The 9,489-nt window shown below is 41.0% G+C and overlaps 1 long non-coding RNA gene across 1 annotated transcript; it reads left to right on the top strand.

Moving 5' to 3' along the window:
* Positions 1-945: 945 nt before the first annotated feature.
* LOC148119093 (uncharacterized) lies at positions 946-9,252 on the top strand. Its single transcript, XR_015735400.1, has 3 exons — positions 946-1,019; positions 3,467-3,579; positions 8,299-9,252. It is a non-coding gene; the product is annotated as an uncharacterized LOC148119093 (long non-coding RNA).
* Positions 9,253-9,489: the final 237 nt, after the last annotated feature.

Genomic DNA, 9,489 nt, shown 5'->3' with positions numbered 1-9,489 from the left:
CCACAAACTCGAACCGAAATTGTCACTCCGTACTTCTGAAGTTCCTGTGAACTCGTTGAGAGTAGGATTGGTGGGGTTGGGAGTTATCAGAAAGCACATGTTCTCGTAAGAGATCTCCACAGAGGCTGGATGTTCATTAGGACAAATAAAAAGTGTGAGCTGGTGTGTGAGTGTAGTAGGGAAAATGGAGTGGGGGGGGGCTTCAATAAATCTTGAAATGTTTCTCAGCAGAAAACATTAACATGACCATAAAATGCCTATTAGTGATTACTATTTTCTCTATTCAACTTGTTTACGCCTTACAAAGCTTCTCTCTTCAACCCAGGCAGAAGTGTCCAGAATCCACTTCAATCCAAATTCAACTAGGATCTCAATTGCTGCAGATGAATACTTTCAGCCTCAAAAAAGTCCAACAACATACAAAATTTAAGCAGCTTTTAACCTACATTTAGGCCGGAGTGAGACAAGTTTCAAAGGTAAAACTTTTGTTTACTTGATGCTTAATTTTAAAATTAAAAGTCATTAAAAGAAATTTGCTTCAAGTAAAAAAAAAAAGCCTACCTCTTCTGAGTCCATATTCTCAGAGTCTTCAAGGAAATGTCAGCTATGACACATATATCCGCCGAGCTCACTTGTCAGCGAAAATGCTGAGGCTGAGCCTGGCAGAAGTCTGCCAGTCTGCCCTCACTCTCGGAATTACCATGAACATGCAAGGTATATTCAAAAAAAAAAAAAAGTTGGCGAGCTGGGGACTGGACATTGAAAGCCATAGCAGGCTGGAGCGCCGAGGCCCCTCTCTCCGCTGTCACCATAGCGGCACTGCAGCAGTGCATGTCCACGAGTCCAACTTGCTGCTCTGCTGCCTCTGCATCCCACCCCCCACCGCCACTGGCAGTTGGCATCGCCTCGCGCCCTTCCCAGCAGCCACTGCCGCTCCAGCCGCTCCTAGATGAAAACCATTACCGCATGGACGATCGCACTGCCACCACCCTTGATTCTGTTCTTATGCTGCCAACTAGGTATCAGGTTTTGGGATGATTTCTGAGTTTGTCTGGGTTGCATGAGTGTTTTGTTCCTTGGTTTCTCTTTCCTCGATATATTTTCTGAGTGTGGTGGGTGTGTGTTCTCTGTTTTACTGATCTGCTTGACTTGTGTGTTAAAGGGGCATGTGTGGGGGAATGCTTGCTGGTGTTAATCCACAGGAGATGTGGACAGTGGGGAAGGAAAAGCTACAGCTTGTGTTCTGTTGCAATGCAAAGGGGGAGCCCGAGAACTGGACAGAGTGTAACAAACGAACAGCACACTATTTTGGGTGCTGGGATTATAAGCACCTACCTGGTGGTCACCACTGCTCCTAGCATCCCTCTGCCCCATGGACCACTCAGTGCACCTCTGATGTTCCTGCTCTGTTGCAGGTTATGGGAGACTGAGAAGAGCGGAGGATGCTGTGGATCCCAGGTTCATGTGGGAGATGCTCTTCTCAGACCTCTGCCTTCGGGTTTCCAGAGCTCATCTGAGTCCATGATGCCTTTTGTGATTGACGGTGAAGCCGCTCCTGGTGCCTGTGTGTGAATACGTGGTTCTGACCTGGTGACTCTGTTTGGGAGGTTATGGATCTTTTGAGAGATGGAACCTTGCTGAAGTCACTGGTCCTGAGATTGGCGATTTTATTTTCCCAGTTGCTGATCCCTGCCTCTGTGTTCCCACTCCCACTCCACCCCAAGATATCTCAGTATGAATGCAGTATGTTCAGCCAACTTTTTTCTACCATAATACTACTATTTCTTTCTGTAACGTGATTATTTAAAAATCCAGAGACAGATATTGGAGGTTAACTTGAATTTTTTTATTTTTTACCTGCCTTTTCTGAGTCATTTGCATTAACATGGAATGCAGGGGCTCCAGTTATTGGTGTGTCCCATACAATGTGAGGAAGGATTCAGTCACTTCTCTTTAAAAGTCAAATTCAGTCATGTTTGGAATAGCTGTTGTTAATCTCTCCCAAAAAATTACTACAAGCTCATAGCCAGGGTTCACTTTCTTCCCATAATTTGTTAATTTCTTCGTTATCAAATGATATTACAATCTCTGATGGGTCTATTGCTGAAAATTGATGGAGTCTCAATTTTTCTTTCCTAATTAATCCAGAGACCTTTTCCACATAAGTTTTTTAAATTTTTATTGAGTTTATGTGGCAAAAAGATTCATTCTAAGATAATATCTTCCTTCTGTGTTAAAACGTCTGTAGGGTAAATTTTGCAGGGTAATATTACCAGAATGCAGTTAAGACTCAGATCCATGCTAGGTGGTGGTGGCACTTGTCTTTAATCCCCGCACTCAGGAAGCAGAAGCAGGTAGATATCTGTGAGTTTGAGGCCAGCCTAGTCTTCAAGAGCTAGTTCCAGGACAGGCTCCAAAACTACAGAGACTCCCTATCTCAAAAATAGAATAAAGACTAAGAACCACATGATCCACATGTTCCTCCTATAATTTCTCTTGAATTGATATCTTTTAGCAGGTTTAGAATTATTATCAGTAGACATGCTGAAGGCAAATTTTTCTCTGTCTGTAAAGGTATAGTAAAAAAAAATCTTTTAAATCAATAACTATAATTGACCATCCTTTAGGCAATAGGGAAGGCAATGGAATTCCAAATTATAGAGAGCCCATTGGCTGAATCACCTTATTAAGAGCTATTAGGTCTCTTACCATTCTTCATTTTCCACATTTCTTTTTAAAACAAATACAGAAAAAATCAAAGGGATGGTTAAGAGTTCAATATGCTCAGTATCTAGTTGCACCTGTACCAGTTATTCTAAAGCCTGCAGTTTCCCTTTTGTTATAGGTCATTACTTCATACTTCTTAGTTAACCATTTTAAAGGTAAAGCCTTTGACACTTGTGAGAGTTTGTCTGTCGTTGTTCTGTGTTTTTGTACAGCCTGAATAGTCAGTGACTGTTTTTTATGATAGCTTATAACATCCTTTCCAGACATATGAGTTGGTTTATTGTCCACTTCTGTGACTGCAGGAATGTTAATGTTATAACATTAACATTATAATAATAACAGGTATTCTGTTATTGTAACAGATCATGATCCCATAGATTCACTTTTCTATATTAGCCATATATGGTCTCAGCATTCCTCTTTGTTCTTTTTACCCTATGCATTCAACTCATTTCTTGTTTTGTTTTACCTGAGGTAGGGTTCCAATTCCTAGGAGGTGAACATTTACCTCTTGAAGAGGCCAATTTGTGCTCCAAGATTCTGGGGTAATAAAAGCCACATCTGAACCTGTCTCCAATAATCAAGTAATTAAAATATTCTATATTTTTACTCTCACTTTTGTCCTTTGATCATTTATAGAAGTCTGCCCAAATATATGTATTCTATTTTCCTTTGGAATTTTTGAGTCATCATCCAGGGTTATAATATCATTGACAGTAGGATTGTCTTTTTTACACAGGCACTGAATTTTCTAATTATCCTGGGGACGTGTGTCTTCCACAGTGACTGAGAATGACTGGACCACTATTGATCTGGGGGCCGGTGAGAGTTTCCCCAAGGAGTCTTCCAATGGTAATGGGTTGCCTTGTTTATATCTTGATTGATCTACACTCCTTGGTTCATTGTTGGCATTTTTAACATCTTCTGCATAACCCAGAAGGTTGGGCCATTCCCAGAAGAAGCATTTCTAGGAATGCATTGTCTACAATTCCTTCTCAGATAGCCCATTCTACCACAATTAAAACAGTTGCTATTTTGAAGTCTCTTCATATGTTTTCAATTTGACTCTCCTACCCTCAATGTTAGAGCCAAAGAACTCAATGTTGACTTTGTGTAGGATCCATTACTCCATTGGTACTGATCTGAGCTTTGAGGGCCCAATTATCTTTTTACATTCTAAACTATCATTTTCTAAGCCAGAAATTCAATGTGTACTTATCTGGATTCTGGATCTGCTACCCCTGTTTGTACAGCTTTAGTTACTATTTGCAAAAAGACAGTGAATTGTCTTTTTGGAACTTGTGTAACCTTAGTATATATTCAGTTCTTTTTCCTGGTTCCTGTCTCCTGTCCCAGGCATTCAGAGCTGCTATATGGAATAGGGACAAATTGTGTTCAGTGTATAGAGCTTGACTATCTGGATCTGCATAATGGCCCTCACCAAGAATTTGATCTTGGGAGATCTCAAAACCTCTGATTCTACCTTGATGTTCAAGGTACTAGGCTTCCTCCCTCTAGTAACTCTTCTTCCACAGATGTGGACTATGATCTAGTAAAGCTGAGACTCACTGAAGCCTGTCTATTGGAGTAGCTTATTTCTTGAAGCCCATGTCTTATCAACTGCCTCACATATGGTGAATACATGCCATAAGATACCACTGATTGCTTAATATCTTTTAGAACTTTCATACATATAGGATCCTATTTACATTCTATATATCCATTTGAGTATTTACTATTTGCTGATTTTTCAGAAATAATAACAGGCTAAGTAGCTAAAACTCTTGGTAAGTCATGTCTGACTCTGAGAGGTACTGGCAATGTTAAGTCTTCCATTTCTTTTTCAAGCCCTCTAACACATTCATAAAGCCTATTGCGAAGTCCTTGTCTTATGCTTCAGCTATATTGCATTTCTTACAGTCTGATTTAATAAGGTTGTTGGTCTTTAGTGGAGACATATTGTCCTAGCTGTAACTAGTTTTATGCTGCTGTTTAGGCATCTTTTTAGATATCTGTTCTGATAACTGGCCATGTCTTTGCTGGGCAAGGGCTGTGTTCCTTGGTTTCTGTTGCTCTTTTGATATTTAGAATATTATGAAGGCTCTGGGTTGCCTGGTAGGGAATCCTTCTAAGATTGTGCCAGGTATGGCCACTGGCAGTTCCAAGCAGAATGTTTTTCTAAATATTGAGAAACTGACACTTAGGAATTGAAGTGGGCTAGAAGGGAAGTCTGATCATGTCCACAGAAGGGTGGAAAACAGGGCATTCCACCAGGATCTGCTGAGTCTCCTGGGAATGGTAACAGAGAGGAAAGAGAAGATACTAAAGATCTGGGGATGAGACTGCGGGATTTAATTTGGAGGACAGGAGGGAGACTATAGGTCTGAAGCTCTTCAACCAGTTTTTGTGGCAAAAGGGTTCTCAGGTAATGCCTTTGGGAGTTAGAGACTGATGGAATGGGGGGTGAGCAATATAAAAATTCTTTTTTAATTGATTTTTATTTACATTTTTCTTTGCTGCCCTCCCTGTCTCTCCCCTTCACCCTTCAACCTTCCCCCAAAGTCCCCATGTTCCCAATTTACTCAAGAGATCTATCTTTTTCTACTTCCCATTTAGGTTAGATCTGTATAAGTCTCTTAGTGTCCTCATTGTTGTCTAAGTTCTCTGGGATTGTGTTTTGTAGGATGGTTTATTTTTGCTTTATGTTTAAAAACCACCTATGAGTGAGTACATGTGATAATTGTCTTTCTGTCTCTGGGTTACCTCACTCAAAATAATTTTTTCTACCTCCATCCATTTTCCTGCAAAATTCAAGATCTCATTATTTTTTTCTGCTATGTAGTACTCCGTTATGCAAATGTACCTCGTTTTCCTTATTCATTCATCAGCTGAGGGGCTTTTAGGTTGTTTCCAGGTTCTGGCTATATCAAACAACGTTCCAATGAACATAGTTGAGCACATACTCTTGTGGTACGATTGAGCATCCTATGGATATATACCTAAAAGTGGTGTTACTGGGTCTTGAGGAAGGTTGTTTCCTAATTTTCTGAGAAATGAGCAATATAAAAATTCTTAATAAATTTTTAGCAAATAGAATTGAGATCCATAAAAAGCCAACCTCAAAAGGTCATGTTATATGATTTCATTTCCAAAACGACAAAATTATAGAGGCACAGAGGAAATTAGTGGTTGCCAGGGACAAGGCATGTGGTTGTCCCTTCCAATGCTGGTTGGAAGGAAGAGTGTGAACTTTTCGGGGATGAAATTACTTGAGTCCTGACTAACATTCCCCCAGATCTATACTTGTGATAAGTGCTATAAAGTTCTTGATGTCATGTGCCCATGTATTTTCTAGATTTCAAGCTGTTTTATAGGCTTGGAAGAGGTGACCATTAGTATAAACCGGGGAAAGGACACACTAAGTCCAGATGGTCCTTGCAGCTTTCTATGTATCTATTTATGAATAGTCTTTCAAGAAAATCTCAGGTAGTTGCTAGGATCTGAAGTCATTACCTCCTGTTACTAAATCAGAACACTGCACCAAGATACCCAAAGAGCTATCCATTGCTTAGCTTTTCAACTCAGTCTTTTTCCTGTCACTCTTTCACCTGTTTACCACCAATAGGCACGTTGCCTCTGGTAATGGCATTGCAGAGGGGATTATCTTAGATTCTCTAGAGTAGCTCTATTTCTCTTGCATAAATGCTCATGGATTCAAGTCAGAATTCTCATGGCTGGGTTTGGAGCCTGCAGCTCTAGTTTGGCATGTGACAAAAGGCTAGTGTCATTGGCTGGAAAGCAGACAGAAGCTGAGGGTGACATAGCTGGAGAGCAGAGTATTTTCAGTCTATGTGCACATGACTGTCATAAACACAAAGGCAAATTTCTATGCAAAATTGTAGACAAAATCAGACTATTTTTTTCTTTTAAAAGTCTGTGTATTTTATGTTTTATTTATGAGTGTTTTTCTGCATGTATGTCTGGAGAGATGGCTCATTGGTTAAGAGCACTTCCTGCTCTTCCAAAGGTCCTGAGTTCAATTTCCAGCAACCACATGGTGACTCACAACCATCTGTAATGAGATCTGGTACCCTATTGAGCAAGAGACCTAGTCAGAGGTCCTCACCAACACAGAGCGTTAAACCCAATATGGACAAAGTTAACAGAACAGCCATAGATAGCCTTGCCAGGGCATAAATTTCATTCATTCATTCATGTCTGTGTACCACATGTGTGAAGTGCCTGAAGAGGTCAGAAAGGATGTTGGAGGTCCTGGAATTGGTGAATCAACATGTGGGTGTTGGGAACTGAACCCAACTTCCCAATTACAACCAGTACATTGTGCCATCTCTCTTGCCACCAAATTCACAGTATTTGTAGATGATCCATACGCTTTAGAGTTTGTCCACACATACAAGATTCTAGGGAGTCTCAGTGAGGTTCATAAGATAAATGTTCCTTTATGTTAAGGCAAGTACAGCATTTTCCAGACTGGCAGATAGCTCTGTAGGTAAAGCAATTGCCTTTCAAGCAATTGGAGGACATGAGTTCAAATCACTCTAACTCATATAAAACTAGACACAGTAGGGTATGCCTATAATTTCAGGGCTCCTATTGTGAGAAAGAGAGAAGTGGAGACAGGAAACTTCTCAGAAACTTGAGGGTCAGATGATTTACAGAAGCACACAACAAAAAGACCTTTGATTAAGCATTGTGGAAAGTGAGTGACTGAAGGAGCCCTCTGACCTTCTCGTGAGCACTGTGGCACACTTGGACCCCTTCCCTCCATGCACATGCCTTTTCCTATGAGCACACACACACACACACACACACACACACACACACACTCAGTTGATGGCACCAAAGGCTTACCAGCTGAGGTTGTCTTTTGGCTTACACACACAATGGCACATGTGAACCTGAACATACACACAAACACACACACAACTATATACATGAACATATGCATACATGTGCATATACACAAGGGGTCTGGAGAGATGACTCAGATGATAAGGACACTAGCTTCTCTTCCAGAGGAGTCCAGGTTGGATCTCATATCCCATGTTGGTTTGTTCATACCTGCACACACATCCTCTACTTCTGAAGTTCGCAATACTCATTTCCGGGAATGGCTCAGCAAAGGTTGAGCCAAGAACTGTCAATACTAAATCCAAGGTCAAAGAGCTGTATTCGTAAAAACACTAGCATTTATTTATTTAGGTTTTTAAAAAAGATTTACTTACTAATGTATTTTATGTATATAGATGCTTTTTATGTATATACATCTGCACACTAGGAGAGGGTATTAAACAGTTGTGAGCAACCACATGGGTGCTGGAAATTGAACTCATGACCTTTAGAAGAGCAGCAAGTACTGTTAACCTCGGAGCTATATCTCAAGTGGTAAAACTAGCATTTAATTAGATTCATAAGAATAACTTATCAATAGGTGTACAGCTTGCATTCATTTCTAATATGTGTCACTACATAACTGAATTCACAAGTCAGCTTTCTAATAAAGAGTGCCCAGGAATTTGTATCTCAAAATACTTATTCTCTCTTTTGCAGTTTTAGACTCAACAGAAACCAGAGAGAGACAGAAGAACAATGCTGAAACACAGAACCTGGAGACAGGTGAGCAGAAATAAACTTGAGTAAAATAGCTCTGGGCAATTGCTTAGAGCTCCAGTTGTTCCCACTTGATCATAGGGAGAGCGAGGATGGGGGACTCGGAGTTTATTCCCAGCAGTCTTCACAACAGCCTTAGAAGGCCACATGCTGAGGGATGGGGCAGGAAAGAGTCAGCTGGAAGAGAAGTTAGACAGCTGGAATTGAAGCTGGACAGCTGGAGGAGGACCCAGAAGCTTCTGTATTTTCTTGTTAACTTCTGAGCAGCAGTGGGGGAGGGGAACAAACACCTGCACTAGCCATACTGAACTGGAGAGAAATTCCAAGTTCACCTTCAGGCACACCCAGGAAGTCATGGCCACTGCTGGCCTCCTCTCCTTCTCTTTTCCATACTTCTTGATCTATCTCCCCACATTTCCCCTATCTGTTCTGCCTGACCACCAGCCCCACCTGTCCCTTCTCCTGCACAGCTATGGGCCATTCAGCTCTTTATTAGATCAATCAGGTGATTTAGACAGGCAAAGTAACACAACTTCACGGAGTTAAACAAATGCAACTTAAAAGAATGCAGCACATCTTTGCATCATTAAACAAATGTTCCTCAACATAAACAAAAGTAACCCATCTTAAAATAATATTCTACAACAGGATCTCAGGTCTCAGTAAGAGCCAGTGTTCCTCAGTTTGTAGGAACTGACCCATTGACTGAAGCCAAATAAGCAGTAGACAATTATGCCAGCATCCAGAGCATTCCTGCAAGCTCCATCATGCACCAGGGCATTAAATGCTCCTAAATGATACCGCCCTCAGAATCACTCCAATTTGGGAAAGTACCTTGGAAGTTTTTATACTCTCATATTCCGACACTATTTTTTGTCGAGTTTGAAGGGTGTGTGTGCCTGCATGTGTGTGTGTGTGTGTGTGTGTACCTATATGTGTGTATGTGTGTGTATGTGTTTGTGTGTGTGCGTGCATGCACACCTGCATCTGTGTGTGTATATGTCTGTGTGTGTGTGTGCCTGCACACACAGCAGGGGCACTTGTTACCTTTCTCCTTGCTGTGACAAAATGCCAGAGGGAGAAACCTGAGGAAGGAGGTTTGCTTCAGCTCACAGTTCAAGGCTACAGTTA

Source organism: Myodes glareolus, chromosome 18 (assembly GCF_982192425.1).
Source record: "Myodes glareolus chromosome 18, mMyoGla1.1, whole genome shotgun sequence".
Taxonomy (NCBI): Eukaryota; Metazoa; Chordata; class Mammalia; order Rodentia; family Cricetidae; genus Myodes; species Myodes glareolus.
Note: the sequence above shows the minus strand (reverse complement) of the source record. Positions and strands in the feature narration are given on the sequence as shown.